The sequence below is a fragment of the Anopheles moucheti genome, chromosome 3 (genome assembly GCF_943734755.1).
Source record: "Anopheles moucheti chromosome 3, idAnoMoucSN_F20_07, whole genome shotgun sequence".
NCBI lineage: Eukaryota > Metazoa > Arthropoda > Insecta > Diptera > Culicidae > Anopheles > Anopheles moucheti.
The window spans coordinates 85,842,585-85,854,984 of record NC_069141.1 but is presented as its reverse complement, the minus strand read 5'-3'; positions in this window follow the sequence as shown (position 1 = coordinate 85,854,984).

Genomic DNA, 12,400 nt, shown 5'->3' with positions numbered 1-12,400 from the left:
TTTACACCATTTCAGTTAAAACGTAGCACCACAAAACCTCCACCGTCAACCTCCCAAAGGCGGGTAAGCATGGTGGTTGGTGTTGTGGCATCTGTGAGGTGAGAAAGTAATTTTTAATTAAAACCTGGTCTGCCTCAGTCGAGCTGATTAAACAGTCGGTTAGGAGTTCATTAACTTTTGCTATTTAACAGTGCTCCCGTCCCCGTGGGCCACTGGTGAACTTTTCTGTGATTAAAGCTTAAAGTCCTACCGCGTGAAAGGGAAACCCCGTGCTGCGCTAGTGCTGATGGTTGCCGATTCTAATGATGCCCTGTTTGCCGCATCCGTGGCCAAAAAGGTGTTGCTGTTGCCCGTTGTGTAGCTCTCCTGCTGGAACTCCAATTTATATAGTTAGCTAGATTGGTGGATGGCTTTGGGGTCAGTGGGTATAGAGGGAAGTTTTTGCCACGGATCGATATCACCGTTACCACCAACACTTCGTTGGGCTAGCTTTACCGATGGTTCGATGCGGTATTATGCTAAGCATTTGTGCAGTGGTGGATTTATGCGGAATGGAATGCATGATTCCGCTTGCATAATTACGCCGACGAACGACAAAGGTACATTGGACAAAGCGCTCAGAACACTGAAACCTGCATTTATATCATTTAGTAACAATTTAACAATGATCCTATGAAATGATAACAAACATCAATCTCATCTAAGGAAGGTTGAATTGCGTCGGTATTATTATTTGGTACATTTTAAAAAATTATTATTTTTTTCATCAAAATCTCATTTTGCGAGACTTTTTTAGATTTTGATATTAGTTTACATAAATTAAAAAAAAAGCTCGTTACGTTCCTTGCGTAACATATTTTATTATGTTATTTTATTTATTATTTTAGATTTTTTTTTGCATGCTAGTTTGCAGAAATTTTTAAAATAGTTTGCTTCCAACGCGCGCTATGAAACATCATCGCTCATAATGGAGGCGCATGGTACTTTGCTCGATGGAGACGCCTGGTCATTGACGATAATCTAATAGGGCACGTGTCATGGGAATTGCTCTTGGCAAATTGGCTGAAAACTAATAGCACAAAGGGCCCATCATTCATGGCCTCACTGTGAAATGTTGATAATAGACCTAATGTGTATAACTTGCTAGGAAAAACCATGCAATGGTATAGTTTGCAGTTAGCTGCATTCTCGGCGCGTATGCAAATGGAGTGGAGTTCCTTTATGTACGAGCTAAAATAGAAACAGGGGTGAAGGACGGTACCGTTGAAAGGTCAAACTCCGGTTTGTAACCTTGTTGACAAGAGTCTTATTTAATCCTTCCATCATTAAGGTTATCTTTGATGGAAAACATAAAAAAAACTAAGCTGACGTGTATGTACAGCAAATCCGTTACGACTAAGAATAAAAGCGTAACGTATCTGCCACCGGATGGACGTAATCATAACAACAAAAGGGGTGAAAAAACCCAGCACCAACCAGTTTTGCAACATTCCGCTTGGTTGCGGGTAAAAGCGACGAAACATTCCATCTATTCGCCTGGCCGTTAAGGCTTTCCTTGGTACGAACGGTGGCCTACCTGTGTGGTGGTTAGTTTTCTTCCCAAGCTCTGTACCTGTACGCACGTCTCACACGGGCTGCAGTCTATCTTAGGACCATTTTGCTTCCTTCCAACGGCGCCGTCAACGAGTAATCCACCGACCGGGTGCGAGGGACTTCCATCAGCCTGACATGGCCTCGACCCGAACGAATCACACCGGGCAGGTTGGCACTTAAGGGTTGCTTAATTTGATGAATGGCAGGTTACACCGTACGTGTCTACATCATTCGGAACGGACCGGAGCTAAAAGGTGGCGTTATCGGCCGTCAGGAAAGCTTTTCCTTTTCGCTTCCACGGTAAGACCCGGTGTGCTACTGGATTTTCCTTTTTTGCTTTTATGCTTTCGGCCAAGTTGCAGAAGGCTTTCTCGTGCTCGTACGCATTTATACGAGTAGTCGGTAGAATTTTTTTTTGTTGGCTGTTCCCTTGCACGGAGGAAGGGATAATAATTCTCGTTCCTGCGAAACCGTACAAGGCCACACGCACCCGAAACCGAGACTTCATTTTTGAGAGGAGAAACATTTTATTAGCATTATTTTTCACGTACGTCGTTTATTTTTGGGGCGGCATATGGGCAAACGGGTTTTTTTTGTTTCTTTTCGTGGTTCCCCAGTTTTCGGAATGGTTATGGCTTGAGATAATGTGAGTGAAAACCCCGAGAAGGTAGAAGGCGATCCAAGGCGGAAGGGTCTGTGTGCCCGCCACATTGACACCGGTTATTATCGGATGAAAACGGAACCATTTCGTGCCGATGGATTGAATTTTACGCTCCCAGCCAATTTCACTTCACACTCGATTCCCACGCGCGAACCATCCAGCGGTGAGGCTTTTAGTTTTGTGGACTGCTCCGTCGATGTTGTTGTAGTGGCGTGAATGGAGATTTAAATTGAATTGAACTGGTTCGTCCGAAATCGAACAAACAAATCGTTTCTATTTGCAGCAGAGCAGTCGTTACGGTGTGCGTTTTATTGTCGAATAAAACTGCCATAAAAATGTATGGCCATGATTTTAATGGTACGCTTTATAGAATGAAAATCTTAACCGTAGCTCGGAAAGAAAAAAAAACTCGACAGTGATTGGCATGTTGGACAAACTTGCAATAATGTAGAACATGCTTCACAAAAGAAACCGTAGAAAACTTCTTGAAGTACCAAAATGTAAAAAACATCCCATTTTTCTTTGCAATCCTCCATATTGTTGTAAGTGGTTCCTATTGGTTAATTTAAAAACCCTCCCATTATAACTCATTTTTTCACCGTCAAAACTTTCCTTTCCCCATGGGCGATAGATTTGCCTCGCTAATGTATGTCGTTGTGTGTTGTTTTCTCTCTCCCCCCTTATGTGGATAAACGATGCAAAAGAACACTATCTTTACCAGCGAACAAAACAAGAATCGATATCCTCAGTGTTGAAACGTGAATCAGTAGAAGAAAAAGAATGATTCTGCCAGCAATGGCACAAACCGTTAGCAGTACCAAAACTTAACCCCATATGAGTCACACTAGTCGATGTCACGTTTCAGCAGCAATTTGCATACTTTTACTTCACTGTTTCTAAAAGTTTCCACTGTTTTGTCCTCCCCCTGGACATCCACCCCAAGCGGTGGGTACTTTTGTGCTTGTGGACGCATGGCGGAACGGCAAAACCGTGACCGATTTTGGTCGCGTGTGTTGCAAGGGTAAAGCGTGGAAAATTGCTTCCGTCCCTTGAGAGACCGGTTGACGACGACGATGATGATGACGATGATGAGGATGAACGTGATGAGGTTCGTGTGTGTATGTGTGTGTGAGAGAGTGGTGACCAAGGCAGGAACTACTGATTTCTATGGCTGTTCCACTAACGCTTCGAATCTGGGACGGTCGGGGGAAAACTTTCACACATTTTCCCGACGGGCTGGTCTGAGAGAGCCAGTTTGCATGCAAACCGATCACTTTCCACTCTTTTACCTTTCCACCATGCTGGCGTCCCTGCCGCCAGAAAGAGGAAGAACGGAACGGAAGAGCTGTGTGGTTGGGAAAGAGGAAGAGGATGTCTGTAGTGCGGTATGCTTGAGCTTTTCCGTTTCTTTTTTCTTCCCATTTCTTCACGGTGGTAACATCGCTGTCTAGTGGCACACATACACACTCATACACACACATATAGGATGCACTCCACTGTTCATCGTTTTTCCAAATGAGCACGGAAAGGGAACAGCTTGCTTTGCAAGATAATTTTCCTTCCGTAACAAACTGCACTGATGAAAAGTGACAACCCCTTTGCAAGGGAACGTACGGAGAAGTTTTTCTTCGAAATTACTTTCTCCCCCTCCGAGCTCACCTCCACCGAGACAACGCCACTTCCTCCCTGGTACACCAGTGCGGTGTTTTTCCTTCGACCATCATCATGTGTGTTGTCTTCATCATACACGCGAACGGATATGTGTTTCTCGTGCGCTTGCAATTTTACCCCGAGATAGTATTTCCTTCGGGTTTTCCGGCACAACAACAAGCGGCATGGTTGCTTTTTTGTTGTTGCGTTTGCGTTGGCCCCGCTCTGTGCTTAACGATCAACCAAGGCATGATGATGATGCTTGTGATGATAGTTAGTAGAGCAGTGCACAGGGAAACAAACGTGTTCCTGGACTTTTGGGGAAGTTTTCCAAATGGATAGATTCAGCACAACTGTTTTGCTTCTGCAGAAACTTAGACTCAGCCGAAGGAGAAAAAAAACGAGATCGATCTTGGTGTATGTGTTAGTGTTGTGCGTTTTAGAAAAAAAGTTTATTGATTTAAAAGTAAGTTTAGTTATGAAGCACTCGTGGTTTTCGTTAATCGCATTTGAATATTTCAAACAAAGCGAATTAATCTAATTAAAGACAGTTGGAACAAACTTTGTAATCCGTTTAACACACACGCACTCAATGATTTTGGGTAGCTTTTGAGTGTTTCAGTAGCACTCCTACCCATCGAAGGTAATATTTCATTGATTTAGATTGTGGGTTGAGAACCTCAGCAGACAAGAAAAAGGATCCTCAGTAAGATTCCGCTAGAAAGGATAAGATGAAAATAGGCTTCCATGGTGAGAAGTCGATGAATTTTTCATTTCGATTAAAGTCTCCCGTAGCGAACATTCAGGCGCTGATCGAATTGTTCACGGGCCTGTGTGTCGAAAACTTCAGACACACACATAGCATTCTTACGTTCAGCTTTAAACGTGAGGTGTGTGAGTGCTTGCGTGTGTGAAGGTGTGCGGTTTACCTAGCAATTTCCCAACCCGAACAGAACCCTCCGGTTGTTGGGTTTCTTTCGGAGGGAGAATTTTAGGTTTTTGGGTAAACCCCTTTTTCTCACGATACGTGGAAAACCACTAAATGAATCGTTGTCTTTACATGCCCACCCCAAACGGGAGCAGTATGGCAGTCCTCTGGTTCGATGGTGTACGTAGCGGATTTTACCTGGTACAAAGTCAGCCCCGACCGGTCCGAACCTGGGTCAATGATGGTATTCGACGGGGGAGGGTTTCCGAGGATGAAATAAAAATAGCCCCAAACAGTAGGGCAAGGTATTCATGGCCACCGAACCGAGCACCGAAACTGAGCCCCGAAACATTGAGCTGCAGTCTAGGCTTGGTGCTGCAATGGGGAGATAGTAAAATAAATCAATTCCAATGTATGTTGAATGTTACGAGTGGGATTTGCAATCCCATCCCAAACCCTGCAGGGGTTTGATACACATCTGTTCCCGTGCAGGTTTTCTGTCGGGGGAAGCGAATAGAGCCCGGGGCTGTGTTTAGGGAGATTGAAGATTGCCGAAGGAAATTGGGCAAAAGGATTGTTTTACTGCTCCGCCGGTGTACTGGCTGACGACCGATGATGAAGTTGCGCATTTTTACGGGTGGTATGCCCTAAATAAATACACATGTCTTTGATGCCCCCGGACTATAATAGGATTGAACGGGAAAATGAAGCTGGCCTGCCCGGAAAAAGGTGCACGAGACGCTTTTTGTGTGCTGAAGGCCCCGAGGGCAGGTTTCGGATGTTTGTCGTATCGGGATGGTTGGTGAGAGTGCGGGACGAAGTGGTCGTTTGGAGTTATGCAGATCGATATGTACAGGTTGGGTACGTATGCTTCTTTTATTTAATTTTGACAGGGATGGGAAACACACAAAGAGCAATTGGAATCCGTTTGGTTTGCTTTCAATTACGGTTATTTTGCAGTCAGGTTCAGCTTTGAACTTTTGGTTCGTTTATGGGATGTAAATATTGCTTCATGAGTTCTACATTTTGTTCATCGTGCGGTTGAAACAAAAAGCTCGTCGTTGGTGTGTGAGGTGCCTTGCAAGATTAATATAGGTATTTGGAAATTCAAAACGTAAGGCAAAAAAAGGATTGGTGTTGTATTACTGTTGTTAATTTAATGTTAAGCGGATTCTGTGAGCTATAGTTTAAAGACTAAGGTTTCGTTTAAAAATTTTTAGTTTTCTATTTACAATTCTCCCTCGATCCTCTTCGAAAGTTTACCAATCACGTGCGAACCATGCCTTATCGAGTGCCAAATCTTTGCACCTCATTTTGAGGCGCACAGTCGACAAACCGAGACACACTTACTGCGAATTGGGTCGTCTTTATCTGAGAAGCTCGAAAAAAAACTCCAACAAACGAATAAGCATTCTTATACAGTTGCGGCCTTTGTTTCGCTATCGCACCGTCGTGACCGGTTCTGATTTTAAAACAGCTCACATCACCGGCCATTGTTTTTCTTTCCATTGAGGTTCCGTGCTGCTTAGTATGCACCTTTTTTTTTTCCTTCGGCACATCCTGTCTGGTTTCGGTTTGAAGTACACTAAAAGCTTGGCAGAAGAGTGAAGGAAAACCAGTGGCCACAGCTTTGGGGAAAGCTTTTCTTCGTTTGCTTGACACCGAAGATACGCCCACATTTGCACACAGAACACCCCGACTGCAGTGGTTTGAAAGTTGTACGCAAACGGTCTGATGCTTGCCTGTGCAGTTTAGATAAGAAGTTTTGATTTGGGAACAGTTTTAAATGGGGGTTTGTGTAAACATTTCATGTTGACAAGTGGACACGAGTGTGTTATGAAATGGAAGGGGATTTTGTTTTATATATTTAGCTCAATCATGCACGCTAATGAAAGGTTTTTGTTCATCTTTTGCGATTAATGTTTGCAAATTTGAAAACCAAATGGATCGGTTTTTCTTTCAGACATTATATTGAAGATTTGAACACATGCTTTAATGCTTTGATATTATGGAAGTTTAATTTTAAATTTAATGTCTAATTATTTTTTAGTGGAAACCATTATTCATAGAAAAATAAATGAAATAGTGCACAAGAAAATCCCAAGCTCAATAAAACATGTATCTCAGTCTGAAGTATTTATTTATCTTCATATTATTACATCAAATTAGAAATGATACATTTCATGGTAAATGTTTTGAAGTCTGTCAATTTTGTATGATCGACGGTTCCACCCCAACGGTTTCGTGATATGCGCTAAAAATAGCATACACATAAGCAAAAGCTCGTCAAAATCAATCACTTTCTACAGCCGGCACGGGCACAGCAAGCAAGAAGTGCACCTTTGCCTTCCATCGCATCAACACGATCCAGCGACTTTAGAGTTGCTTCCTTGTTGACGGAACGAGCAAAACCTCTTGAACTCGTGTCTCGATGACACGATCGCCTGGAAAATGGAAAACAAATAACCATCCATGCATGTAGCATTCTCACGCACACAAACACACACATCCATGTGCCCACGCGCACTAACGAGATCGTGCTTGTTCTCGCTGGATGGAAAACGATCCCCAACCAGTCGTCATTCCGATTGATGTGTGCGTACAAATAGTGGGGAGAAAAAGCTTTCCACTGTGGAATGACAAGAGGATTTGCGTGAGAAGCATAAGGATGTTTGAGGAAGTTCCCAGGAAAACTGCACAACGGTTCTGTCATGCTGAAGCATTGCAGTGGAAAGAACTCGACAAAGAACTCCAAAGAAGAAGCTAACCGGGGGGAAAAAATACAGAAGGAGAAAAAGAACACCATCGAGGTGCTTCCGATAACAATGATGAAAGTCTCCATTCCGTTCCATTCACGACACACGGCAGGAAAATGCTTCGGCGACTGTCGCGCACGTTCTCTTTCTCTCAACCTACTGTTCCACTTTCGGCAAAAACGCAGAAACATGTGTCAAAGTCAATCGCAATTAAATTTGCTGGCAATCACCACCATTCTTCGAGCCAGGCAATGCCGACAAGTGGCTCGGCACGGTATCGAGCAGTTCCAGCATTCAGTGCTATGGTTCCGACCCGTTGCTAGCCTTGCTACCCGCAAAGTGCGGGCTCATGAATTCTGCCAGTTCCCAGCGCATCGCATCAATTGAAGAGGCTGAAGGTATCTTGAGTTTGACAAATAACAAACGGTTCGCCAAATGGAATGTTTGTGCCGAGACGGATGGAAGAAAGAAAGGACCGCACTATTCCTTCTGTCACTGCCAGTCGAACTGTGGGGCAAGTCGGAAAAGGTCGTTTTGTCAGGAAGATACATCTTCGTTTGCTTTGGTTGTGCAGCGAACCAGCCACTGCAGATGAGTGGGAAAAGCTGATGAAAGAATATAATTTTCATGATTCATTTGACTTGTCATTTCCATGTAAAATGATTATTCCATTGTTATCAACGTGTATTATGGCGCAATTAAATCAACGACCATTTTCCATCGCCTTGCTTAAAGCTACTCAAACACTTGTGTGGCAAGCTGGCTTGGCAGCTGTTTGTCGTAGCGGATATGTTTCCCAAACACCGTTCACCTTGTACAACAGGAACGAAACGTTCGCTCACCGCTATGCAAATATTGAACATGGCATGCAAAACTAGTTTCCAGTTGCCTTCGTCAACACCATTCGATTGGTTTTCTCCTGCGCTCCAATCGTTTCCATCGTCCGACAGCAGCACGGCAGAAGACGGAAAACTTGGGATCCTTTTCCGAGCCCAAAGGACCGGTTTCCTAGTTCCGGTGCGCATCACTGACTGACGTCGTTGCACACCGTACGGCACGGTGGTACGTGGATGGTGCAGCCATAACTTCAAGAAACCAGCCAGCGAACGGAGGCCAAATGCAAAAGCACACAATAACAATCAAGATGTATCGTATTTCGATTTTATCCTACCAAATTCAATGCACGTCATCAACAGTTCAGATTCCAAATGTTGCCGAGTCGCAATATGCGCTCCCCTTACGTGGACCTTCCCGTGGAAGGTGTGATTGTGAGAAGTTGATGGCAAATGTTTGGCACTGCACCGTACAGCGGTGTATGCCGTGAGTGCATGGTGCAAGGTGTTGTTCGTTTTGATCTCCTTTTTTTGTAAAGAAGAAATCGAAGGTTCGGTTTCAGCGCGCGAATTCCACCGGTTGGGGTGTTAGGCATCATCTTTTAGAGTGAAGCAGAGCATGTGTATACCATTTTATTTTAAATTGTTGATTAGGTTTCCACGCGAATGCACTAGTTGCGAGTTGCTATGGAAAGTAGCGTGTGGAAATAAAATTGAATTCTACATCTAATTTTACCATTCATCGATGCAACATCAGCTTGTCTGTTTGATTTTATGGAGAGATTATCCTTATAATTGAATCTTATGGGAGTTCGCTAGTTTGACTAATTTATCGACGACTTTTTATTACTAACAATTTATCAAGGATGCAACGTGATTGTCTTGTTTCCTATTCTAAGACCTAGCTAAGGACTAAGCTAAGCTATTCAGCAAAATTCAGCATTTAAACTCGAAGTGCCATGACATATCTTAGTAATTTTATATGATTAAATTGATTTAGCAGGTTCTCCATAATTGCAATATATTTCTAAACTTCTTCAAGAGTGCTAAAACAGGCTTTTAAAATGATATCTCACAAAATAAGCCAATCTTCCTGCTTGCCACGAAGAGTATTTGCCTCGTATTGTAACAATGTTCCGTACAACTAGCACATCACGCTGTAAAGGAAAACAATATTTCTTTATGCCACTAAATCTCCCTAAAACAGTTTTTTTTCCCATTCTTTTCCGTAAGTCCCTAATTAGGTCTGACGAATGTGTATCCATCAGTGCGGGAGCTTACCGAAAAGCTTCGCTTCATTATTGAACACCGGCACACCATGTGACACCGGGTGCCTAATAAGCATGCCATGTATGTTCGTTTGTCACATTGCTAACTCCACTTCATTTGTTACTCGCAGCCCTGAGCGTGTGGTTCGGAAAAATGGGAAGATGAAATGAGAGAAGAGCGGGGCGGCGGAGGGGCGATGTGTGGGAGTACACATAGCATAATGATTCCATTCCTTTTCGGTGCAGTATACGCCGAAGCATTAACCACCGGATAAGGAAGAATGTATCCGTATTCATTATTTATGCTCCCTGCTGCTGGTACGAGCGTTCTCGTTTGGGAACATTCTTGGTCCGGCTCGTACCGTTCCCATCGGCTTGTGGGTAAATGTGTGTGTTTTGTTCGAACTTGAAGACATACGAGCAGCCAGAGGGCTTGCTTGTACCCCGTTCGGTATCGCCCCAAAGTCGCTCCACAAACCACAAATCCATCCATCACCGAAAGGTTTTCCCCCGGAATACGTGCCGAGTCGTCCACGGGGATTGAATGGACTTACTGGCAGCTATCCGGATCGTGCACCGTATATATCCTCAAAATCGTTTGTTGACCTATCGACCGAAACTGAGCGTCGTACCGCAAAGGAAACCGGGGAACACTTTCCTATGGGAACGATACGGAACGCTGCCCGCATAGGCAAAAACCGGTCCAGTGTCAAGCTGCTTTCGTTTCCTTTTCATCCTTCTCTCGTCGCCGCTTCCACTCAGTGGACCATTTTCTTGCATCTCAATGTATCGCATGGCATGGATTACCTGGCATAAATTGTAGTCACTTGTAGTCTTCCAACTCATCGGCTCTGGCAAAATGAAATCATGAGCCCATCTATTCTACGCCCACCGGATGGTCTCCCGGTGGCCGGTTCTCCCGGTTGATGCCTAAATTTATCGAATATCGTTCATCTATTCTCGCCATTCCTTTCTATCCATTATGCTTACCGGTTTTCACCTCCTTAGCCATCGGGGCTGTGACTGAACTGGACGAATAATTTTGTGCCTTCATTCCCATGGCAATACTGTCATTGCTGTGGGGACCAGCAGGGTTAGCATTTCCGCCGGACTTGTCGGCTTCGTCCTTTAACGAAGCTTTTGATCGGGCTGTGTACCGTCGAGGAAAAGCAGACAGTATAAACTTCGAGCGGCAAGCGTTCGTGCGTAGCAGGTCGACGAGAGTGGGGATGGTTCCGGGAAATGTCACAGGATCAGCGGGTGTCGATAATTTTCCTTCATCTATCAACGATCGGTATCTTGGACGAAAGGGGAACACCCCCCGGTTCTGGCAACCATCAGTACCGTCAGTAGCACCGTAAATGGGTTTCCGTGTCCGTCAGAGCGTGTAATTTATGTCGCACCTGCAACCGGCGGCAGCACGAGTGGAGCGTTCCTATCGATAAGGATAAGGTTGTTGGCTGATGGATTGCCCTTCAAACGTCAGTCTCGCCCCGTACCGGGCCAGGTAGCTCGATGGCGGTGATCTTCATCCGGTGATTTTGTTGACTCGTTACATTACACAAGTAGTGGAGTATGGATGAAGAAAGGATACGAAAAGGATTGCTTCGGGACGGAAATGAAAGAAAGCGCATCTTATTCATGGTGAGCACAATTGCACCGTAATCAGGATGAGGTGAATCGAGATGAAAACGAGCGGATGCAACCATTGGCAGGCTGTGGGATGCGATGGATCGAATGGACAGGCAACCGATAGACAGAAGCAGGCTTGTAATCGAACGGTTGAACGGTTGCATGATATCAGATTGAAGCAAATTTTCTGATGCATCTGATTAAAATGCATTCCACCAGCCTTCCTTTACGCTCCATGTCCAGAAATAAACGAATTATCATGATATTATTTTATCCTCCTGTTTTATAAGTTATTTCGTCATGATTTATTATGAACCGAAAATGAGCAAATTGAGTAAGGCTTCTCCGAAATCTTTGTGAAACAAAACTGGTTCTTGCTCGTTTATCGCCGTGAATTATGCCATTCGATAGTCTTCCTGTTGTATCAAGGGAACGGTAATATTACATAATTTCTGCACCACCCCACAACCATCACAATGATGTCGATGTTGATATAGGGTTAATGCCTACGAAAAACGTAGCTCGACCATCAGCAATAGATCCACTTTGTCATCGCATGCTGTTTTAGTAAAGATACTCCGAGTCACTTATAGATTGAAACATTCCTGTAATGGCATTCCAAAGCACAGCGTAACCTGGAGCTTCATTGCAATTTTAAACTGAGATAATATTCATAAAGCTATAAGTGCTCGAATAATGGATGCCATTTATTCCCATTCCGGCTAACTTCCTAGCTTGTCCATCCATCCAGATCGTAGAGTGCACTTTGGTCCTTTCCTTGCTGCCGTGCTGCCCATTGTGCACAGGGAATACACTCAAACTATCAAATACTCACAATGAAAAAGAAAGAAAACACATCATAACCGGAAGTGGCATGCCTTCGTGCCTTAAAGAAGTGCCCCCAAAAATGGGCATGCAGTGCAAGCTGTTTCTGAGAATGTGTCATAAAAATTAAACCTTCAGATTCACTGCCGTCAGTGCTCCAGCGAGCCAGGCCATCTATTTTGTCTTTCTTTATGCAGCTGGCTACCTTTTGATTTTGCGCTTCGTAGCAAACGAACCGTGGCAAGGCGAAAACA